The following is a 23,577-nucleotide window of genomic DNA, read 5'->3' as shown; positions in this document are numbered from 1 at the left end:
CATTCCTATGACCCTGGAAGTAATCCAACTGATCATCAATTATAATCTTTCTATGAATTGCTGGATTAATTTGTTGATGTTCTGTTGGGGTTTTTTAATGTATATTCATCAAGGATATTGGTTTTACAATTTCATTTCTTTTTTTGGTAGTGTCTTTGACTGGTTTTGTTATCATGGTATTTGTGGCCTCATAGAATAACTTTGGGAATTTTCCTTCCTAATACAGTTTTTGAAATAGATGAGAGGAAATAAGTTTTAGTGAATGCTTCCAGGCATTTTGTTCAAGGGGTGTTTTTAAGATTATAAATATTATTTAAATTATAGTGATTTCTCTTTTCAAGTTTTCAGTTTTCTTTTTATTCAGGGTTGCCTGGCTGTATGTTTCAAGAAATTTGTCCATTGCTTTAAGGTCTGCCAGTTGGTTGTCATGTAACTGCTCAGAGTGCTTACATAATCTTTGTTTGCATTTCTGTACAATCAGAAACTATTTCTAATATTTCATTTCTTATTTTGTATGGGTTGACCCTGTTTTTTTTGATAAGCCTGGCTAAATGCTTATCAATTTGTTAATATTTTTAAGAAAAATAAGCTTTTGATTTTATGAATTTTAATTTAATTTTTAATTTTTATTTTATTTAGTTTCAACCTAATCATTAAAGATTTATAATTCTACTGCTTTTGCATATTGTTTGCTCTTATTTCAAGTTATTTTGGGTGATAAGCTTTATCCTTTGTGTGAGGTTTTTCTTTTTCCTTGTAGAAGGCCTCAATTGTTGTAAACTTCCCTCTTATATTTCCCTTTACTGCATCCCATACATTTGATGAAGCTGTGTTTTCATTGTAATTTGTCTCCATGTATGATTTTATTACCTCTTTGATTTCATCACTGACCTCGTTTTATTTTATTTTTTAAAGGATGAGGTTTAATCTCATGTTTGTGCATTTCCTGTTCTTCTTTCTAGAGCTGATGCATAGTTTCATAATTTTGTGTATGGAAAAATACTTGCTGTAATCTGTATTTGCTTAAAGTTCCTGAGGCTCATTTCATGACATAATATGTGGTTAATTCCTTAGATAAAATCCTGTGCACACTTGAGAAGTTTATGTATTCTCCTTTTCTGATGCAGTGTCCAAAGTCTCAGTTAGATTCAAATGATTTAATATGTCATTAAAACCTCTGTTTCCTTACAGATATTCTTTTGAGATGATATGGCCATCAGAATAGTGAGGTGTTCAACTCATCTACTATTATTGTTTTATAATGAATTAATTCCTTCATGTCTACTAATATTACTTTTTATAATTAGGATGTACGTTTTTGGGTGCATATATAATTTAATGAGTGTAATACTCAATTTTTATATTGAGCTCTTCTTCTTTACATAATCTCATATTTATCTTTCATTGTGGCCCTTATTTTAAAACGTATTTTGTATGAGTTGAGCATTGCAAACTGCACTTTCTTGTCATTTCCATGAAACATCTTTTCCATCTATTTACTGGTTGTGCTTATCTTCCACCATAAAGTGAGACTTTTTGTGGGGGAAACAAAGATGTTGGAGCAGAAGGATGCTCGTAGTTCACCCTTTCCCACAAATGTACCAAGACTCATATCCACAGACCTACTCAGCTAACCAGAGAAACTGCAGAACTCTGATAGTACATTATCCTCTTCAAAAGATAACCATGCAAATAATCTGGTAAAAGAAAATGAAGAAAGAAAGACTAAAAGGCAAAACAGATTGGGACAGGTCCCACAGGGAGGGAGCAGCAAAGAAGGCCTTGTGCTCATTCACTGCGTCTCCCCTCTACAACTGCGAGTTTGGCAGGATGGTGGGGGAGCCTTCAATAATTGGAACCCTATAGAGTGTAAGTTGAGTGACAGTACTAAGCTAAACAGGCACAGAGGATCCCTGTGACACCCAGCCCAAGAGGCATCCTGGCAGCTAGGGGCAGGGCCATGCTGCCCGAACTGGTTGGAAGATGAGGACGGTTGCACTGAGGCAGCCCAGGGGAATGGAGCAGGCTGTGTGCCATTGCTGTGGGTGCACAGGGCAGAACAACCTGGGCCCTCCATTAAACAACAGGGCAGACTAGCCCTGGAGGGGAAAGGAATATTCCGAATCTCTGAAAATCCACAAAAGTATCTAGGACAAGAGAGCTGGGACTCAGACACAGCTACCATAGCCTCTGGTGCTTTGCACCCTGGCAGCAGTGAGAGCAAAACCTGCATTCACTCCTAAGGACTTAGCAGCGTCAAGAGCCAGATGGGGACTTGTCTACAGCCTGAGGCTGATAAGATCTTTCTGTCCTTTTTTCTCAGAGAACTTGCTCTGCCAAGGCAAACAAGGATCTGGGTTTTGGCCCAGACCAGTGACACGGCACATAGAATTGGAGAGACCAGCACCCTAAGGGGGCTGATGGCCTGCCAAATTTTGGGCTGGAACGCAGCCCCTGACCATGTGGCTGGGAGAGGGCTTGATGCCCACTTGTGCTTGGTTAGTCTGAAACATGTGACTGAGGCATCAGTCAGGGCAGTGACAAGACAGCCCACAGTAAAGAGAGCTGCTCCAGAACCAGTGTTGGGAGTAGGAGTGATCTGCTTGCCGACAGGCCCTGGGAGCTGCACAAATGAGGGCTCCAATAGAGGGCCTCTGGAAAAAGCAAGCTGAGATTCCAAAACAGGATGAATACAGGAAGAGTTCACATTAAAAGTACACAGTCTCCAGGACAAACTGACCACCACTTTGTTTTAATCTGTTTTTACCTGTTTCATTTTCTATTAGCCTCTTAATTTTTACTTCTTAGGGAATTATATATACCCCGTTTTAAATTGAATTGAAATTTTTTAAAAATATTTTTATCATTATTATTTTTCAAATCTCTGCTTCAACTTGATCTTCTATTATGTATTATACAATGTCTTCAAACAATTATTTCCACTTCTTAAAAATTCTTTGTCTCACTCTCTCTTTTTTCTCTATTTAAGTTGTAATACTACAAAGGAATTAGGTAGATAAACTCCTTTAGGACCACAGTAGATAACTGATACTCCATAAACCACAGTGCCAGAGAGGTAGGAGCAAGATGAAGAAGCAGACAAACCATTCCCAATTAAAAGAATAAGAGAAACCCCCTGAAAGAATGATCAGTGAAATAGATATCAATTGCATATTAGATCCAGATTTCAAAAGAGGAGTGATCAAATTACTGAAGGAAATAAAAGATACTGTTCAGAGATATAAAATATATTAAAAATGATATGGAAGCTCTAAAGAAGAACCGAGTAGAATAGGTAAACCCATTGACTGAGATGAGGAATGATCTAAAGTGGTCACAAAGCTGACTAGATAAGGCAGAGTATGAATTAGTGACCTAGAAGACAGGACAATAGAAAGCAACCAATCAGAAGAGCTACAAGAGAAACAACGGGAAACAAATGGAAAAAGCATAAGAGACCTATGGGATAATAGAAAACATGCCAAAATTGGCATGATAAAATTCCAAGAAGGGGAGGAAATATCAAAGGTGATTGCAAAGGTGTTTGGAGAAATCATGACTGAGAACTTCCAAACTTAAAGAAGGAATCAGATATCTAATTACAGGAAGCTCAGAATGTCCCAACAGGAAGAATTCAAATAAACCCACACCAAGACATATAATTAAGATGGCCAGAGTCAAAGATAAAGAAATGATCCTAAAGGCAGCAAGAGAATAGCAAAGAGTGAGTTACAAGTGAGTCCCCATGAGGCTCACAGCTGATTTCACAACACAAATACTACAGAACAGAAGGGAGTGGAAAGATATATTCAAAGTCCTGAATGAAATAAATGATATACGCTAGGATACTTTAAACAGAAAGGCTATCCTCTACAGTTTAAGGAGACATAAAAAATTTCACAGACAAGAAAAAACTACAAGAGTTTAGCAACAGTAGACCCATGCTAAAAGAAATATTGAAAAGTCTACTCTAAAAAGAAAAGCAGTAGGATGCTACAGAATAGTGAATCTCACAGCTGGAAAGGTGATAACTCATGAACTAGAAATAAAATAAACACAAAATTTGAAAACAAGACATACAATACATTGAGAGTGGGAAATGGAGGCAGGAAAATAGGAAATTTTTTGGGAGGGTCTTTCTTTTTAAAGTATTTTGTTCTCAGTAGGATGGTTTTGAGATCATGTTACTATCAGTTTAATATAATCAGTTGTACTAATAGTCTAATTGACTTATTTTAAAGGGTAAAAACAAGACAAAAACATATTCAGGGAGTCACTAAATCTAAATAAATTTCATGATAATACAAAGGAAAATGACCAAACCAAAAAAGGAAGATGAAATGAACAAAGAGGGGATAGCAAATTAACTGCAAAGATAAGGTCAAAATGGCAATAAACACAAACATATCATCGATTATTGTAAATGTTAATGGACTAAATGCTCCAGTCAATGTCATTTAGTGGCAGGCTGGATAATAAAGCAAGAAACTTCAACATGCTGCATACAAGAGACCCTCTTCAGCGGGAAGGAAACATATAGATTGAGAGTGAAAGGTTGGAAAAGGGTATTCCATACAAATGGAAAAGCCAAAAAATCAGGTGTTGCAGAACTGACTTCATAGAAAATAGTCTTTAAACCAAAGGCCATAAAGAAAGATAAGGAAGGACATTTTATAATGATTGAATGAGTGATAAAAGACCAGGATAGCACAAACGTTAGTACATATGCACCAAATAGAGGACTACCTAAGTACATGAAATTATTACTAACAGATAAAAAAGGGGATAGTGATGGGAATGTAATCATAGTTGGAGATTTCAACACTGCATTAACAACACTGGAAAATCATCGAGATAGAAAATAAATTAGGCAACAGAGAAGTTAAATAATACAATAGAAATATTACACTTGGTGGAAATTTTCAGAGCATTGCACCCCCCACAAAATAGCATATACATTCTTTTCAAGTGCACATGGGATATTTTCCAGGATTCATGAAATACTTGGGCCCAAAAGAAACCTCAGCAACATTAAGAAGATAGGAATTACCTCAAGCGTCTTTATTGAACACAATGCCATCAAGCTAGAAATCATCAACAGAGAAACAAAGGAGAACAAATGGAAAACATGGGGATTAAACAATATGTTATTAAAAAATCTATGGGTCAAAGAAGAAATCAAAGCTGAAATGAAAATGTACCTTGAGACAAAAAATGAAAGCCAAACCACACAAAATTTATGGGACACAGTAAAAGCAGGGTTGAGAGGGGAGTTTATAGTGATACAGGCCTTCTTCAAAAAAGAACAATCACAAATATACAATTTAACCCATCAGTAGAATGAACTAGAAAAAGAAGAACAAAAAACCCCAAAAGGCAGCAGAAGGAAGGAAATTATAAATATTGGGGAGGATATAAGTAAAATAGAGTTTAAAAAGACCATAGGAAAAAAAAATCAACCAATCAAACGCTGATTTTTTGAAAAAGTAAGTAAAATAGTATACCTCTGGACAAACTCAAAAGGAAGAAAAGTGAGAGAGCACAAATTAGCAAAATAAGATATGAGAATGGAGAATATGCAACTAATAAAATAGAAATGCAGAATATCATACGAGAATATTATGAAAAGTATATTGAACCAAACTGGATAACCTAGAGGAGATGGACAAGTTACTGGAAACATACTGTCCACCAAGACTGAATCAAGAAGAAACTGACCCCTTGAACATACAGAGCACTAGAAATGAAATCAAAATAGCAATATAAAACCTCCCTACAAATAACAGTCCAGGACCGGAAGGCTTTAATACAGAATTCTACCAAACATGCAAAGAAGAACTCATACCAGTCCTTCTCAAACTCTTCCAGAAGACTAAAAAGGAAGGAACACTCCCAAAGTCATTCAATGAAATCCCATTTACCCTGAAACCACAACCAGGCATAGACAATACCTAACAAGACAATTATAAGCCAATATCCCTGATGAACACATATGCCAATATCTTCACAAAAATAGTAGCGAATAGAATCCAAAAGCAGAGAAAAAAGATTATATTCATGACCAAGTGAGTATCATGATAGGGACACAGGGGTGGTTCAACATATGCAAATCAATCAATGTAATACAGCACATCAACATGAGAAAGGACCAAAATCGCATGATCATCTCAATAGATGCAGGAAAAGCATTTCATAAAATTCAGCACCCACTTATGATAAAAACTCTCACCAAATTGGGCATAGAGGCTACATATCCCAGCATCATAAAAGCTATAGATTGCAAACCTACAGCCAGCTTAGTACTCAAAGGTGAGAAAGACAAAATCTTCCCACTAAAATCTGGGACAAGACAAGGATGCACACTATCACCACTCCTACTCAACATAGTCTTGGAAGTCCAGGCCACAGCAATCAAGAGAAAGAAGTAAAAGGGATGCAAATTGGAAATGAAGAGGTAAAAGTCTCACTATATGCAGATAATATGTTACTATATAGAGAAAACCCTACAAGATCCAGACAAAAACTACTAGAGCTGATTGAAGAATTCAGCAATGAAGCAGGTTAAAAGATTAAGGTTCAAAAATCAGTGGCATTTTTTAACACTAACGATTCAGATAATACTAAAGAGTTACAGTCCACATGGCAGCCCTGTATTGGTAGGAAAAGATACATAAAGCCAATGCAACAGAATAGAGAGCCCAGAAATAAACCCAAAAACTTTTGGTCAATTAATCTTAGACAAAGGAGGCAAGAAAATACAATGGAAGAGAGACAGTCACTTCAGCAACTGGTGTTGGGAAAACTGGACAGCAGCATGTAAATCAATGAAACTAGAACACTCCCAATGAAGCTAGAACACCATACACAAAAATAAACTCAGAATACATCAAAGACTTATACATAAAAGAAGATACAATAAACTTCCAAGTGGAAAATATAGGCAAAACAGTATCTGATATATGTCTTGTAAATTTTTTTGTAGAAAAAATAAAAGCAAGAATAAACAAATGAGACTTAATGAAACATACAACCTTCTGCACAGTAAAGAAACCAGAAGTAAAACAAAAATACAACCTGCGGAATGGGAAAGTATCTGAATATGAAACTGACAAAGGCTTGAGCTCCAGGGTATATGAGCAATGCATCCAACTGAATAAGAAAAAATAGATCACCTAATGCAAAAATTGGCAGAAGACCTAAAGAAGAATTTCTCCATTTCTCCAAGGAAGACATACAAATGATCAAAAGGCACATCAGAAAATGCTCAGTATCACTGATTATCACAGAAATACAAATCAAAACTACAATGAGGAGTCACCTCACACAAGTCAGAATGGCCATTATTCAAAAATCCACAAATGACAAATGCTGGAGAGGCTGTGGAGAAAAGGGAACCGTCTTCACTGTTGGTGGTAATGCAGTTTGGTGCAGCTACTGTGGAAAACAGGATGAAAATTCCTCAAAAGCCTAGGAATAGACTTACCTCATGACCCAGGAATCCCACTCATGGCCATAAATAATGAAGGAACCCTACTTCTGGATGACACCTGCACCCCAATATTTATATCCAGCAATATTTACAATAGCCAAGACATGGAAACAGCCTAAATATCCATCGACAGTTGACTGGATAAAGAAGAGTTGGTATATTTATACAATGGAATACAGGTAAGCCATATAAAGAGAAAACATAATGCCATTTTCAGCAACACGGATGGTCCAGGAGAAAATCAGTCTAAGTGAAGTAAGCCAGAAAGAGAAAGAAAAATACCATATAAGATGGCTCATCAGTGGAATCTAAAAACAAAACAAAATAAAACAATAAAAGCACAAATACAAAACAGAAATAGACTCGCAGACATAGAATACAAGGTTTTATTAGCCAAGGGGGCGATGGGTGGGAAGAGATAGACTGGTAGATTTAAATTGTAGTATAGATAAACAGGATTGCACTGTATAGCACAGAGAAATATATAAAAGTTCTTAAGGAAGCCCACAGTGGAAAAAATGGGACAACAAATGTATATTTACTCAATGTAACAGCAAAATGTGCTCTAAGCTGGCATTGGAGACAACTTTGTAAAATGACTGTAAATCAATAAATAAAACTTAAAAAAAATTAAAAGCATGATCCTAAATATTAGAAGTGAAATATACATTAGAGAGGAAAAGAAAACTCTCAAAAAGAGCAGTAAAACCATAGATTTTTTTTGTTTTCTTTTTAAAATAAGCAAAATCAAAAAAAATTATAGCCAGGTGCATCATGAAGAAACGAGAGATGGTGCAAAGAAGTAAAGTAAGGAATAAAATAAGAGAAATTACAATAGTTACCTCAGATATACAAAAAAGGGATCATTTATTCAACACTTACATTCGAATAAAGTGGACAACTTAGAAGAAACAGACAAATGTCTAGAAAGAGACAGAGATAAGGAGAAACAAATAATTTGAACAAACTGTTTACTAGAAGAAAAATCTGCATTTTAAAAATTCGTTAAATAGAAGTGCAGATTTAAACAAATCATGTGGAGAACTGTACAAAAATACAAAGCAGAACTTATACTCTTCAAATTATTCAAAAATATTGAAGATGTGGGAAACTCCCAAATTAATTCTATGAAGAATTCATCACCCTGAGAGCAAAGCCAACAAACAAACCACAGGCAAAGGGAACTTCAAGCCAATAAATTTGATAGATTTAGATGCAAAAATTCTACAAAATATTATTAGCAAACTAAATCCAGCAATACCAAAAATGAATCATACACCATGATCAACTTGGATTCATTGCAGGGTCACAAGAGAAGTTCAACTTACACAAATCCATCTGTTTGATACACCATATTAACAAAAGGAAAAGAGAAAAAGACGAGGTCGTCCCAATAAATCCATAAAATGTATTTCACAAAATTCAACATTTATTCATTGAAGCAGCAACAACAGCAATAACAGCAACAACAACAACAGCAACAACAACAGAAACCTCTTACCAAAGTAAGATTCAGGAAATATATCTCAACATAACTAAAGTCATTACTTACAAACCCACAGACAAAATAATATGCAAAAATGAATAACTGAAAGGCAATTTAAGGAATAAGACAAGGATGCTCAATCTCAAAATTTCTGTTAAACACAGTATGGTAAGTCCTAGCAACAGCAATCGGACAAGAAAAAAATGTATTCAAGTTGGACTTAATGAAGTAAAATTGCTATTTTTTAGATGACATGATAATATATATAGAGATCCCTAAGGATTCTCCACACCAGAACAACTAAAACTAATAAAGACATTTAGAAAACTAGCATGATTCATGATTAATATACAAAAACTGTCACATTTCTATAAACTAACAATGAAATATTCCATAATTTAAAAAAAAATCCAGATGAAATCAGATCAAAAAAAGAAAAACCTATGGAAAATCCAAGATACTAATATCTATAGGACACTGAAAAAGAAATATGAAGATAATGGAAAGAAATCTCAAGGTCTTAGTTTAGAGGAATTAATACTGTTAAAATATACATAATACAAAACATGTCTATAGATATAAATTGATTCATATCAAACAACATGATATTTTCACATAACTGAAAACATTCCTATGAATCGGATGGAACTGCAAAAGAACCAGAACTGCTAAAGAAACAATGAGGAAAAAGAACAGAGTTGGAGGCATAACCGATAACCCTCCCACATCTCAGACTATATTACAAGATTACAGTAATCAAAACAGCACAATACTGGAAAATAAACAAACATCAATATCACTGGAACAGAACACAGAGGCAGAAATAAAACATCTCAACAATGGTCAACTAAACTCTGACAAAGGAAACAAATATATGCAATGCCTTAAAGACAGTCTTCAGCAAGTGATGTTGAGAAAGCTAGACAGCTACCTGTAAATCAATGAAATTAGAACAATCCCTGTCAATGTACAAGAATAAATTGAAAATGTTTTAAATATCTGAATCTAATACATGACACAATATAACTTCTGGAATCTAACATAAGCAAAACAAAAAAAAATTGTAGCAAAATTTTCATATATCACACTCCAAAGCTGAAAACAATAAAAGTAAAATAAACAAATAGGTCCTAAATAAACTTAAAAATTTCAACACAGCAAAATAAACAAAATGAAAAGATGAACTTCCAAATGGGAGAAAACATTAGGAAACAATGCAATCAACAAGAGGCTAATTTCTAAAATGCAAAAATCATTCATACAACACCATTTCAAAAATCTACAAAAAACTCAGCCAGAATATGAGCAGAAGACAATTCTCTAAAAAAGACACACAGATGACAAACAGGAACATAAAAAAGTGCTCACTTTGCTAATCATTATACAAAGGCAAGACAAAAATAAAATAATATTTTACTTCACACTAGTGAGAAGGGCTGTCATCCAAATGCTTACAAATAATAAAGACTGGGGAGATTGTGGAGAAAAAGGGACTCTCCAACGCTGTTGGTGGGAATCAAAATTGGTGAAACCACTTTGGAAACAGTATGTAAGTTCCTTTAAATAATAAAAATAGACCTATCATATGACACAGCAATCCCACTCCTGGGCATAAGAAACGTAAATCCTGAAAACAAAGAATCCTACGGTAAAACATAACAAGTACACTCTGATTTGGACTTAATTTGATTATACATATGTCTCCTCTGGCAAGGGAACCAGAAGTAAAACTAACAAAATATGATTGTGTCACACTGAACAGATTTACACTGCAGAAGTAATGATCAATAAAATGAACAGTCAACAAACACAACGGGAGAATATGTTTGCAAGTGATAATTTCTAATCAAGTGTTAATATCCAAAATATATGGCAAAGTCTTACCCCAAAACAAGAACAAAAAATAGCAAACAATCCAATTAAAAAAGATGTCCATAGGAACTGAATAGAAAGATCTGAATCAATTTTCTCCAGAACACATACAGTTGGCTATAAAATACATGAAAACGTGTTCAGAGTTATAAATTATTAGCAATGTCATAAACCAAAAATGAGACAAGACCTCACACTTGTCAGAAGGTTCTCATCAAAAAGAAAAGTAATAAATGTTGGTGAGATTGTGGAGAAAAAGTAACATCGTGGACACTGTTGATAAGAATGCAAAGTATTGATTACATTGCATACAAACATCAAATTTTCTTCATCCATTTTTCTGTCAAGGGATGTTGGATTTTTAGGCTCCTGTCTGAAGACTCTAGAGAATGAGCCCATGGGCTGAACTGATAAACAAGCTGTGAGGAATGTCACATATCGAGGCTGGATAAGAAATGCCCTACTCAATGTATCCAGTATGGATGGCTGGATAGCCTATGCTGGTAAGATCCTCAGAGGAGGACAACCTAAGACAGGCACAGATGGCTGGATAAGAGATGGCCTGCTTAATGAAGTTCCGTGATGAATTTTAAAACAATCCTTGATCATTTAACATCCTGTGCTTACTGCAGGAGCATGGGAACATAAATACTTAAGATTATTAACATTGTTATAACTTAGATTATATGTGAGGCATTGTGCAAGTCCTATATAAACCCTTCTTCTAAGAATCAAAAAACGGAGAACTGCTTCGTTTCTCTCCACATATTGTGCGTAAATGATATCGTGCCACTGACAGGGTTAATTTATTGGTTGGGAGTATCTTAAAAGTATGTTGCATTATATACAATGCTATTTCTGAACCTATTGAAATGATTATGTGAGTTCTTTTACTCATTCTATTAGTGTGGCATGTCACCTTTATTGATTTGAATAGTTTGACGTATCCTTAAACCCAGGGATAAATCTCTTTACTCATGTATGTTTATGATACATTAAATGTGTTGTTGGATTCATTTTGCTTGTGTTTTGTTGAGAATTTTGGTACATATGTACATCAGGGATAATATTCTATATTTTGCATGTAATGTCCTTTCTAGCCTGTTAAGCAAATAAAGCTCGCATCATGAACATGTTTGGAATCTTTCACACTCTTCAAATTCTTGGAAGATTTGGGGAAGAATTGGTGAAAATTGTTTTCAACTGTATGACAGAATTCACCAGTAATGTTGTCCTGTAAATTTTTTCTGGTTTTGGAAGATTGATTTTTGACTTACTCAAACACACTTTTGCCCTATTATCTTTCCAATTTCTTCTTGATTCAATATTGGAAGACATATGTTTCTGGGAATTGGTCTTTTGTTCTAGGTCATTCAAATCGTTGGCTAGTGGTAATTTCTTATGATGCTTTGCATCTCTACAACATCAGTGGTAATATCTTCTGTTTTATTTCTAATTATATTTGAGTCTTTATTTTCTTAGCCAACCTAAACATTTGCCCAATTTTTGTTTAAAAAAACATACTTATGTATTTGTTATATCTTTTAAATTTTTTCTCTGGTTATTTGCCTTACTCACATTCATTCAATTTTCTTCTTTATTGTTTCTGTTTTCTCCTTGATCCTTGATGTGTAAAGTTAAGTAGTGTGAATATTTGTATTTCATTTATTTTTAAATATTTTTATTTTGTTATTATTTATTTATATAATTAATTTACCTATGTACATATTTATTCATTTATTTATCAATGAAGTACTGCCATTTACAATGTGTCAATCTGTGGTGTATAGCACAGTGTCCTCTTACATGCATATATTTTTGTGCCTATTAAACATTACTTCACAATATTTGACTTACTGCCCTGTGTCATACAAGAGAAATTTTGAAAAAAATCTATTTTTATATATAGTGAAAATAATTTATGAATCTACAGCTCCCAAATATATCATCTCAGAGCCCCTTTCCGCAGTATTCATAAAATTGTTTAGTAGATCTCTGACTGTGTTTCAATTTTGTAGATGAAATCACAGTGTCCTCATCCAAATTTTTTTGAAGATTCCACATATATCATACCATGTATTAATTTTCTTTCTCTTTCTGGCTTACTTCAATTCGAATGACACCTTTTGGGGACATCCATTTTGCTGCAAATGTCATTGTTTTATCATTTTTTATTGCAGAATATTATTCCATTGTGTAAATACAGCATAATTTCTGAATACTGTCATATGTTGTTGGACAATTAGGTTGCTTCCATGTCATGGCTGTTGTATATAGCACTGCTAAGAACATTGGGTTGCAGGTGTCTTGTTGAATTATGGTTCCCTTTGATGTATACCCAGAAGTGGGATTGCTGGATCGTATGTTAAGTCTATTTTTATTCTTTTGAGGAATCCCCATCCTGGTTTCCACAATGATTGCACCAAACTACATTCCTTCCAGCAGTGTAGGAGGGTCCCCTTTCTCCACAGGAATGCCAGCATTTAATATTTGTGGAATTTTGAATAATGGCCATTGTGACTATTGTGAGGTGATACTTCATTACAGTTTTGAATTGCCTTTCTCTGATAATGATATGGAGCAATATTATTTTTCACATATTTATGTGGCATTTGTATGTCTCTATTGGAGAATTGCTTGTTTAGGGCTTCTGCCCAGATTGGGTTTCTTTTTTTTATTATTATTATTACGTTGTATGACGTTTTTATATTTTGGATAATAAGACTGTCATTTACATGAATTCTAAATATTTTCTTTAATATATTAGCTTGTCATTTGGCATTGTTTATGGTTCCCTTTGCTGTGCAAAAGCTTATGTTTTATTAGGTCCCATTTATTAATTTTGCTCTTACATCCATTACCTGGGTAGGCTGTTCTAGGAGATCATTGCTGAGATTTATATCAGAGTGTTTTGCATATGTTTTCTTCTAGGAGATATACTGTGCCTTGCCTTACATTTAAATCTTCAACCCATTTTGAGTTTATTCTTGTGTATGGAGTGAAGGATTGTTCTAACTCATTGCTCTGATGCTGCTATCCAATTTTTCCAACATTTGGTGAAGAGATGTTATTTTCTCTGTCATATTCCTGGCTACTCTGTCAAAGATTAATAGAACATAGGCCTGTAGATTTATTCCTATACCCTCTATTCTGTTCCATTGGTCCATATGCCTGTTTCTGTACGAATATCATGTCACTTTGATTATTGCAGCTCTGCAGTAGTGTATGGAGAAGTGGTAGTTTATTTCTCCAGCCTCTTTCTTTTTCCTTAATATTTCTTTGGAAATTATGGATGTTTTATGACTCTATGTAAATCTTAGGATCATTTGTTTCAGTCCCAAAAAGAAAAGTTTTGCATAATTTGATAGGAAATCACATTAAGCCTGGGGATTGCCTTGGGCTGTATGACCATTTTAACCATTTTTTTCTTCCAATACGAGACCATTGGGTATCTTTTCAAACTTCAAATATACCTTGAATTCCTCAATCAATGTTTTCTAGTTCTTCATGTATAATTCATTCACCTCCTTGGTCAGATTTATTTGTAAGCATTTTATAGTTTTGGGTGCAGTTATAAAAACGGTTGTCTCTATATTTTGTTTTCCTTTTGATTCAATGGTAGTGTAAAGAAATGCAATTGGTATTTGTACATTAATCTGGGTACCTTGCCCACTTCCTTTTCTAGCCTAAGTATTTTTTGTGAAGCTTTTACAGTTTTCTCTATATAGTGTCATTTCTGCATATCATGACAATTTTAACTTTTCTTTTCCAGTCTCAATACTTTTATTATTTTCCCCACCTGATCGTTGTGGATAGGAATTCCAAGACTATATTGAATTGAAATTGTGACAATGGGCAACCTTGTCTTGTCTCAGGTTTTTGTGGGAAGGCTTTCCATTTTTCACCATTGAGTATTTTGCTGGCTATATGTTTGTCATAAATAGCTTTCATTATGTTAGGATATTTTCCCTCTATGCCCACTGTGATAAGAACTTTTATTGCAAATAGGTGTTAATTTGTATCAAATGCTTTCTCTGCATCTACTGAGATGATCTGTGGTTTTTTGTCCTCTCTGTTATTGATATGGTGTATCACAATTGATTGATGGATTTGCATAAGTGAAACCATCCTTGTGTTCCTGGGATGAGCCTAACTTGACCATGGTGTATGATCTTTTTTTACATGCTATTGGATTCTGTTTGTTAATACTTTCTTAAGGATATTTACATCAATGTTTATCAATGATATTGGCCTATAGTTTTCTCTTGTGGTAGGGCCTTTGTCTGGTTTTTGTATCAGGTTGATGTTGGCCTACCATGTGAGTTTGTGTGTACTCTCTCCATATCAATATTTTGGAAGAGTTTGAAGAGGACTGGTATGGATTTTTCTTTGTATGTTTGGTCAAATTCCCTAGTGAAGCAATTTGGGTCTGAATTTTTTTTAGCAGATATTTTTTATTTTACTGATAATTCTATTCCATTTCTGGTGATCTGTCTGTTCAAATGGTTAAATTCTCATTGATGCAATATTGGTGGGCTGAATGTTTCCAAAATCTTCTCCTTTTCTTCCTGGTTATCCAGTTTGTTTCCATACAGTTGCTCATGTTATTCCCTTATGGTATATTGTAAATTTGTTGTACTCTTTGTAGTTTCTCCATTTTCATTTTTATATTATTTGTGTTCTCTCTCTTTTCTTGTTGGTGAGCCTGTCCAGAGTTTTGTCAATTATGTTTACTATTTCAAAAAAGATTTTGTTTGATTTTTTTCTATTTTTTAATGTGTATTTCAATTATTTCTTCCTTGATCTTTCTTATTTCTCTCTTTCTGCTGACTTTTGGTTTTGTTTGCTCTTCTTTCATGATTAGTTTACATAAAACATTACATTATTTATTTGAAATTGCTGTTCTACTTCGAGGAGTGCCTTGTCACTATGAACTTCCCTCTTAAGCCTGTTTTAAGTGTATTCCATAGACTTTGTGTAGTGTTTTGACATATTTCTCAAGATATTTTTTAATTTCTTCTTTTACTTCTTTACCTGCCCCACTTGTCTTAGTACCATGGTGTTTAATTTACATGCAGTCATTTTTCTCCGTGTTTTTCCTTGAAGGATTTCTAGTTTCATGGTATTATACTCAGAAAAGATGCTTGAAATAATTTTTATCTTCTTAAATTTGTTCAGGCTTCTTCTGTGCCTGAATACATAATCTTTCTTCAAAAATATTCCATTTGAACTGGAAAAGAATGTATATTCTGCTTGGGGAGGAAAACTGTTTTGGAAATATCAACCAACTCCAATTATTTTATTGTATCTTTTTGTATCTTTGTTCCCTTTTTAAATTTCTGTCTGAAAGACAATTCTAGTGATGGTAATGGGGGTTATAGTCTTCTACTGTGATTGTGTTCCCATCCATTTCTCCCTTTTTATCTTTTAATATTTGCTTTATGTATTTATGTGCTCCTATATTGAGTGCATATATCTTAATTAGTTTAATACGCTCATTTTTTATTGCTCCTTTAAGCATTATATCATGTCCTTGTTTATCTTTAGGTCTTTCATGTAAAGTCTATTTTGTGTGAAGTCAGAACTGCTATTCCTGCTTTCTTGTCATGTTCATTTGCATGGAATATGCTTTTTCATCTTCTGACTTTCAAATAATGTGTGTTCCTCTATAAATAAATAAATAAAGTGAGTCTCTTCTATGCTTCATAATGTAGGGACTTGTTATATTATCCCATCTGACAATATATATCTTTTGATTGAAACACTAAGTCCATTAACATTTGTGATAATTATTGATTGACTGGGTTTATTTCCATTTTGAATGTCATTTTCCAGTTGATTCAGTATTTCCTTTTTGTTCATTTCATTTTCTTCGTGTGGCTTGATAAGTTTTCTTTTATTATCTTTGTTTCTTTTGGCTTTGTGACTTCATTGTAAGCTTTTGACATATGGTTACCCTGTTTCGTATGTATATTGTCCCATTATTATATATTTTTATTTTAACTGAAAGGAATAAAACTCTTACCCCTCCTATAGAGAACAGAAACAAGAAGAAAATACTCTGTATTTTCCTGTTTCACTCTGGGACCCTTAAATTTTTGATGTCCTGTTTTACAACATCATGTTTATTCTATTGTCAGACATTGTAGCTATTGCCTTTCTAATTATGCCTTTCTCTTTTCTATAGCATCCTGCATCTTTTTTTTTTTTAGAGTATATCTTTCGTTATTTATTTTTCTGTTCTAAATTCTTTCAGTATTTGCTTGTCTGGAAATTATTTATCTCTCCTTCTAAAGTATAGCCTTGCTTGATAAATTATCTTAGATTTCAGCTTTCTTTCATTCAGGACTTTGAATATGTCTTGCCACTGCCTTCTGCCTGTTGTATTTGTGTAGGAAATGTGTTTAGAAATATAATATATATAATTATATATATATGAATAGAATGTGTAGAAATGAAGTTAACAAATAAGCAGAAAACCTATACATTAAAAAATAGAAAACATTGATGAAGGAAATTAAAACTGATCCAAAGAAATGAAAAGATCTCTTATGTTAATGACGTGAAACAATGTGGTTGAAACAACCATACTACACAAAGCAATCTACATTTAGTGTGATTCATGTCATAGTACCCATGAGACTTTTCCATTTTATAGAACAGTTAATTTCAAAATTTATATGTAAACACATAGATCATGAGTTGCCAAAATAATCTTGAAAAAGTGTATTAAATCTAATAGTGTAAAGTTCTCTGATGTTAAACAGCCCAACAAAGCTTTAGAATTTAAACAACATGATACTGGCTCAAAAACAGACAGCAATAAATAGAAGAGAATAGAGCACCCAGATATAATCCTTCACACTTATGATCAATTTACCCATGAAAAAGGAAGCAAGAGTATAAAATGAAGAATAGACATTCTCCTCAATAAGTAGTGCAAGGGAGATTGAAAATGTAAATTATATATTAGAATAGTTTCTCACGTTGTATACAATCCATAAGCAGATAATATCTTTCTATTTAATTTGTTTACTTATATTTCTTGAAACTGTAATTTATAGATCTATGTTTAGATCTTCTATTTCACTTATCAAATGTATTCCTAGTTTATTCTATTTTGTATAAATATACGCACAATTGTTTTCCTGATTTCTCTTTCTGATAATTTGTTGTTACTATATAAAAAAGTAATGGATATTTGTATATTGATTTTGTATTCTGCAAGTTTACTAAGTTTGTTCATTATTTGTTACATTCACTGGAGGTGTCTATGGAGTTTTCTATCTATGCATAATTAAGTCATCTGTAAAAATTTTACTGTTTTTTTACAAGTTGAATGCCTTTTATATTTTTTCTTGACTAGTTGTTCTGGATAGGACTTCAAGTTGTGTAATTTAGTATTTGTGAGATTGAGCTACCTTTTCTTATTACTGGACCAGAGGAAAACCTTCCTGTATGTTAACATTGAACTTGATGTTTGTCATTGGTTTTTCATATATGGCTTTTATTATCTTTAGTTACATTCTGTTTAAAGTGTATTTGTAAACAATATTTTTATAAAAATGTAAAGATCAGACCTGTGAATAATTTTCCTACATTTATTGAGATTATTGTTTTTGAATTCTCAGCTTTTTAAGGGATTGTATCACATATGTAGATTTGCATATGATAAGTAATATTTATGAATCAGGACTAAATCATACATAACTATATTTTATAATACTTATAATATGGAATGAATTCAGGTTGCTAATGTTTATTTAGAATGGAATGAACACATACTGAAAAATAAATTTACATTCTAGCTTGAGTGCACATTTATTTATTTAAAAATTCTATCTCTCATTTTGAATTTGGCTTATGTTTAATGGAATTTATATCTAAAAAATAATATAACTTTTGGTAGAACTGGATTTACTAGAGTTTACTGATACAGAACATAGCTATTTACAATTAGGGAACAAAACACTTGCCTTAAAATGCCATATTTTGCTAACAATATCAACTGTTTCAGGACTGAGATACATATTGCTTCCTAAAATGCATTACCTGGTCTTTTCCACCCAACACACATATAGTGTTATTTCTTTGTTTTTTGATTGTTTCTTTGTTTGCCCCTTAATGGAGGCAGTGCCTATTGAACCCAGGATCTTGTGCATAAGTGTATTTATCAACATCATTTTGGAACAATTAACAGAAGCCACAAGGTTATGGATTATAAAGATGACAAGAAAATTTATTCCTTCTAGGGACTGAAAAACCTCTGAGTGAAAGAAAGTCAAAGATAAACATTGGTAAATATACAATAAGATTTTCTCTTTTCTAATTTTAATGTAGATTATTAAATTACATTTGTTTAACTTATAGAACTGAATTACAATTAAAAACAAAATTCCACCCTTTGGGATTTCTTAAATTTGATTCATTATTTCTTTCTAATTTTATTTCATAATTACTTACCATTTATTTTTATACAAAACAAATAAACTTATATTTATTCTGCTCATGTTATGAATATAGAGCTACTTATTATAAAGTACACAGATAAATACCTACTTCCATTTCCAAATCAAATTATGTTTCACTTTAATTACAAATGATTTTGAAATTGATATATATTTTCTGTACAGGTTTTACACAAATTTCACTTTAAATTCCAAAACTTTAAAATTATTTTATATATTTTGTGCATTATTTGTACTCTGTTTACAAATCTGGTATAAATTTTTGTACAAAAGTTTGGAGATTGGTTTTATTTTATAGACCCCAAAATTAAATTATTTAAAAAGATATTGTTGGGATAATATTTGCGGATCAGACTATAAAAATAAGCATCCTATCTGTATCATTTTAACTGGGTGAATGAGAAATAAACACTGGCTGAATGTTACACTTGAGTTGCTGGGAGACCAGTCGTTTTGTGATGTCACAGCTACTCAAGTTGAGAACCATGGCGAAGGCCTAGCAGTTTACCTGTGCAGCCCTGCCAAAGCAGCATTTGAAGCTGCAGTGCTCAAAACCATGCAGATTAGAAAAGTAGCTGTAGAAAAAGTTATTTGAGATGCCACATATTTCTTCAGAAATTCAAGGTGTGTCTCCTAAAGTTGGACAAACTGGTTCAGGAAATTCTGGAAGATCTCTATTGTGTGACCAAACATTCTCTGGGGACTTGGACTTGAGGTCTATGATTGAATAAAATGCTTTTCAGGTTTTGTCTGAAGAATCCTTAATAAAAACACCATGTTACACACATTCTGTCTCTGTACCAGATGAAGATAATGAATTTCATTCTCTGAAATTTCCAAGAAAACTCTGGAAAATGGCTGGGGATGACCAATTGAAATCCATCTGGTGGGGTGATAATGGATCTTCCATAGTGATTGTTGAAGATGTCTTCAAGAAGGAAGTTTTGGAAAGAAAGGCCCCTTTCAGAATATTTGAAACTGGAAGTATGAAAAGTTTATTTAGACATCTTAAACTTTATGGGTTTAGGAAAGTGTGGCAGAATTTTCAAAGGACTCCTTGTCTAGCTGACTTTCTGGCAGAAGAAAATGTAGCCTCTGTTTTAAGAAAGGAATTGACAAATTTTAATTACCACTTGGTAACTTATATATAAAAATTTATTTTGTATATCAATCAATGGTAATATAAATGTAAAGCTAGATTTTGAAAATTGTGAAACTACTAAGGTTAGAATACTTTATTTTCTCTAAAAAATGAGGACAGTGCCTTAAGTAGTCAAGATTAAGGGAAACTTTGCTTGCAACTATGAATCTTTCCAGAAATCTAAATAAAGCTATTAAAGCTGCTTTTAAAAAGTGGCATTCACCATTACTGCAAATGCTAAGTCAGTAAATTTGATGAGCATACTATTTAAATGTGTATATTCCAATTAAGAAACTTCACACTATCGTTAGCAATGTTCATATTTTGATAATATTATCTATGCAAAGTAAACGTGGAATCTGAGGCTTAATAGGTTAGCCTTTTTGTAGTCTTGTAGTTTGATTAATGTATTACAAAAATGTTTCTCCTTTGGTTGTAGCTGCAGTTGTATCATAATCCAAATTTTAAATGGTGCTGTCCCCAGCTTTTTGTGAGAATAAAAAGAAGAGTTGGGATTAAAAATTCCTCTCTGGTGTCTTCATTGGCTGAAGATTTCAACAAGAAGCACTTTAAAGCAGGGGGTAATATGGATTATCATATTTCTGGTTTTGTGACTGACACTAGTGGAGAAAGTTCATTTTTACCTTCTGCAAATTTAAATATGACTCTAATAAGAAAGCCCTCTAGTAGTCTCATAATTGGTGATACAACTATCCCGATCAGAGGTGATTTCTCTCCTCCATCATCAATGTCACTTAGACCACCAGAACAAATTGCAGTGTATCAATGAGGTAATTTAAATCAGTTCAACATTGTCCTCGGGCACTCTCAAAGTAGCTACAATGAAGCAAATGGCCATGATGTGAACTCCATTACAACTTCAATTTCTACTTCTCAGTACAGCATCTTCTCTCTCATATAGAGCAATTATTTTGGACTGATGGTGAAGCCTTCTGCTTTTCCAAACAGATATCATGACATATCTGCCAATGAAGGTCATTTTCCTAAACTACAACCAGGGATCAACCCACACTTTCCAGTGCCAATGATATCAGATACATCAGCTACATCTCTTTCAAGACCAACTCATCAGCAATTTTCAGTTTATCAACGTCATCCTAATTACAGCTGATGTACCAGAGGACTACCAGATTATGCAGGATAACAAAGATTAAAACTGATGTTGGCAAACGTCGACAAATATCTGCAATTTTTTGGGGGGACAATAAAAATAGATGTGCACCCGAAATTTCTTTATTTTTTTTTCAAGTAGAGTAAAGAGTTAAACGAGAGACTAAGTTGCCATTTAAAGAAAAAAATAGATACTTGATTGATATGATCTTTTGATGGAACAATATGGGAGTAAATTTAAATAATTTCTTGAAAGGAAGAAGAAAAAATGGAAGAATTTGGAAAAGGAATAAAAGATGTAGAGAGGGAAAAGTACTAAGTGGTTTCTGGTTCATCCTGGAAAGTATGAAAAGTGTTAAATTAAGATAGGTTGGAACAGGAGATAAATGCAGGAACCGGCCCAGGGATCATGGTCTCAATTATGTCATCCCTGGAATCAAAAATGACACATGATGTAGTCTCTGATGGCACATTCAGCATGTGGTAGAATTTAAGACGTAATTTTATCTATCATCTTCTTTGTGCTGTTCTCAAAGCATTACAATTAGTGGTTTCATTTCCTGCCCTCAAGTGTCTACACTATATTTTCTAGTCAATAATTTATCTTGCTTTTATGTTCCAGCCAAAGACAAGCTTACATCCTCAGGGTGGCACTTAATGCCTTTTCAAATTTAAGCAAACAAACACAACTTAGTTTATTTATTACTTTATAAATCTGGCATCTGACTACCTTGGCAGATCTTTATGTTTCACTGTATCTGGAGATACATCCAGGCAAATGATTGTGAACAATGTTAGCTCCACACTCAACACTTTTAACCCAGCTTATCCTTGGACTTTGGGTGTCCTCCTTTTACCTACTTAGACTATCCCCATCTCAGCACAGAAACCAACTCCTACAGATGTTTTCTGTCTATCCCCTTTTCCTCGTCTTTCTTGGATACCAGCACAGAAAACAGCACATGCCACAGGATGCATTTTTGTATTCAGTGAATGAAAAATTCATGTTGACTTTAAGCAAAATCTACTTTCCTGAAACAGCAAAACTCTCATGGTTTTCTAACTATTTCATTATGGTCTTTACTCTTCACCACAAACTAGCTCTTTTCATAGCCCAAGGACTAGTCAATCAAGACAGTTATTGGAGGTAGATACAGGAGACAAAGTATTATTTCCTTCTTAATTCATACCTCCAGAGGCCTAAGGCATTTCATTCTCATTTGATGGATATTTTCCTGTCTCTTCATCACCCACCCATCCCAAAATAGCTGATTCTCTTCCGCATACCAATAACTATACTGCCTTCTAATTAATTTACTTCTTAGAATCAGAGCTTTGTCCACAAGAGACAGTGACATTGCAAAGAGTTAATGTAGGTTTTTACACCCCACATAAATTGTGCCCCTTCTAACCTTCATGCAGAAAGTATCTAGGAGGTACTAGCCCCTTGGTTGGGGTGGTGGTGTTCAGTAACCTAAATGTAATCTAAGATGTGTGGACTAGAAGGAGGTGAGGGTGGTAGAATTAAAAATTTGTCCAACTGCAAGAATACTGAATTTATACAGATATTAGGAAATATAAAATATTCACGGACGTCTTTGACAATTTCCCATTAATTTAAAATAAAAGGTGAAGCACTTTCATAGTGTGAAATGCCCTGAAATGTTGGAAAAATTGTAGGCAAGGTCAGGGAGCCTAAGGCTACTGCTCACAATGATGTAACCAGTGTCAGCTGATAAGACTGGAATGGCAGAATTGAGTACTGAAAATTTGTTACCAGTATTGATGAAAGCATTTGATAATCTGGAGAATGGGCACATGGGCCAGGGTGAACTCTAGAAACATCCCAACAATATGACCTTTACCAAGAGAAGAATAGAGACCACTTGCAGATGGAGAACTGTGTCTGGACAGCATTGGTTCTTCCTACAACAGAAAAATCAAGCTTTTATGTTTGTCAGCTGAACACTGATGGTGGCTATATTGTTGT

General features: G+C 33.6%; 1 long non-coding RNA gene across 1 annotated transcript; it reads left to right on the top strand.

Moving 5' to 3' along the window:
* Positions 1 to 20,064: 20,064 nt before the first annotated feature.
* On the top strand, positions 20,065 to 21,690 carry LOC140692864 (uncharacterized). Its single transcript, XR_012068477.1, has 3 exons — positions 20,065 to 20,299; positions 20,896 to 21,037; positions 21,426 to 21,690. It is a non-coding gene; the product is annotated as an uncharacterized lncRNA (long non-coding RNA).
* The last annotated feature ends 1,887 nt before the right edge of the window (positions 21,691 to 23,577 follow it).

This window comes from Vicugna pacos, unplaced genomic scaffold (assembly GCF_048564905.1).
Source record: "Vicugna pacos unplaced genomic scaffold, VicPac4 scaffold_18, whole genome shotgun sequence".
Taxonomy (NCBI): domain Eukaryota; kingdom Metazoa; phylum Chordata; class Mammalia; order Artiodactyla; family Camelidae; genus Vicugna; species Vicugna pacos.
The sequence above is the reverse complement of the archived record's forward strand: the minus strand, read 5'-3'. Positions and strand labels throughout refer to the sequence as shown.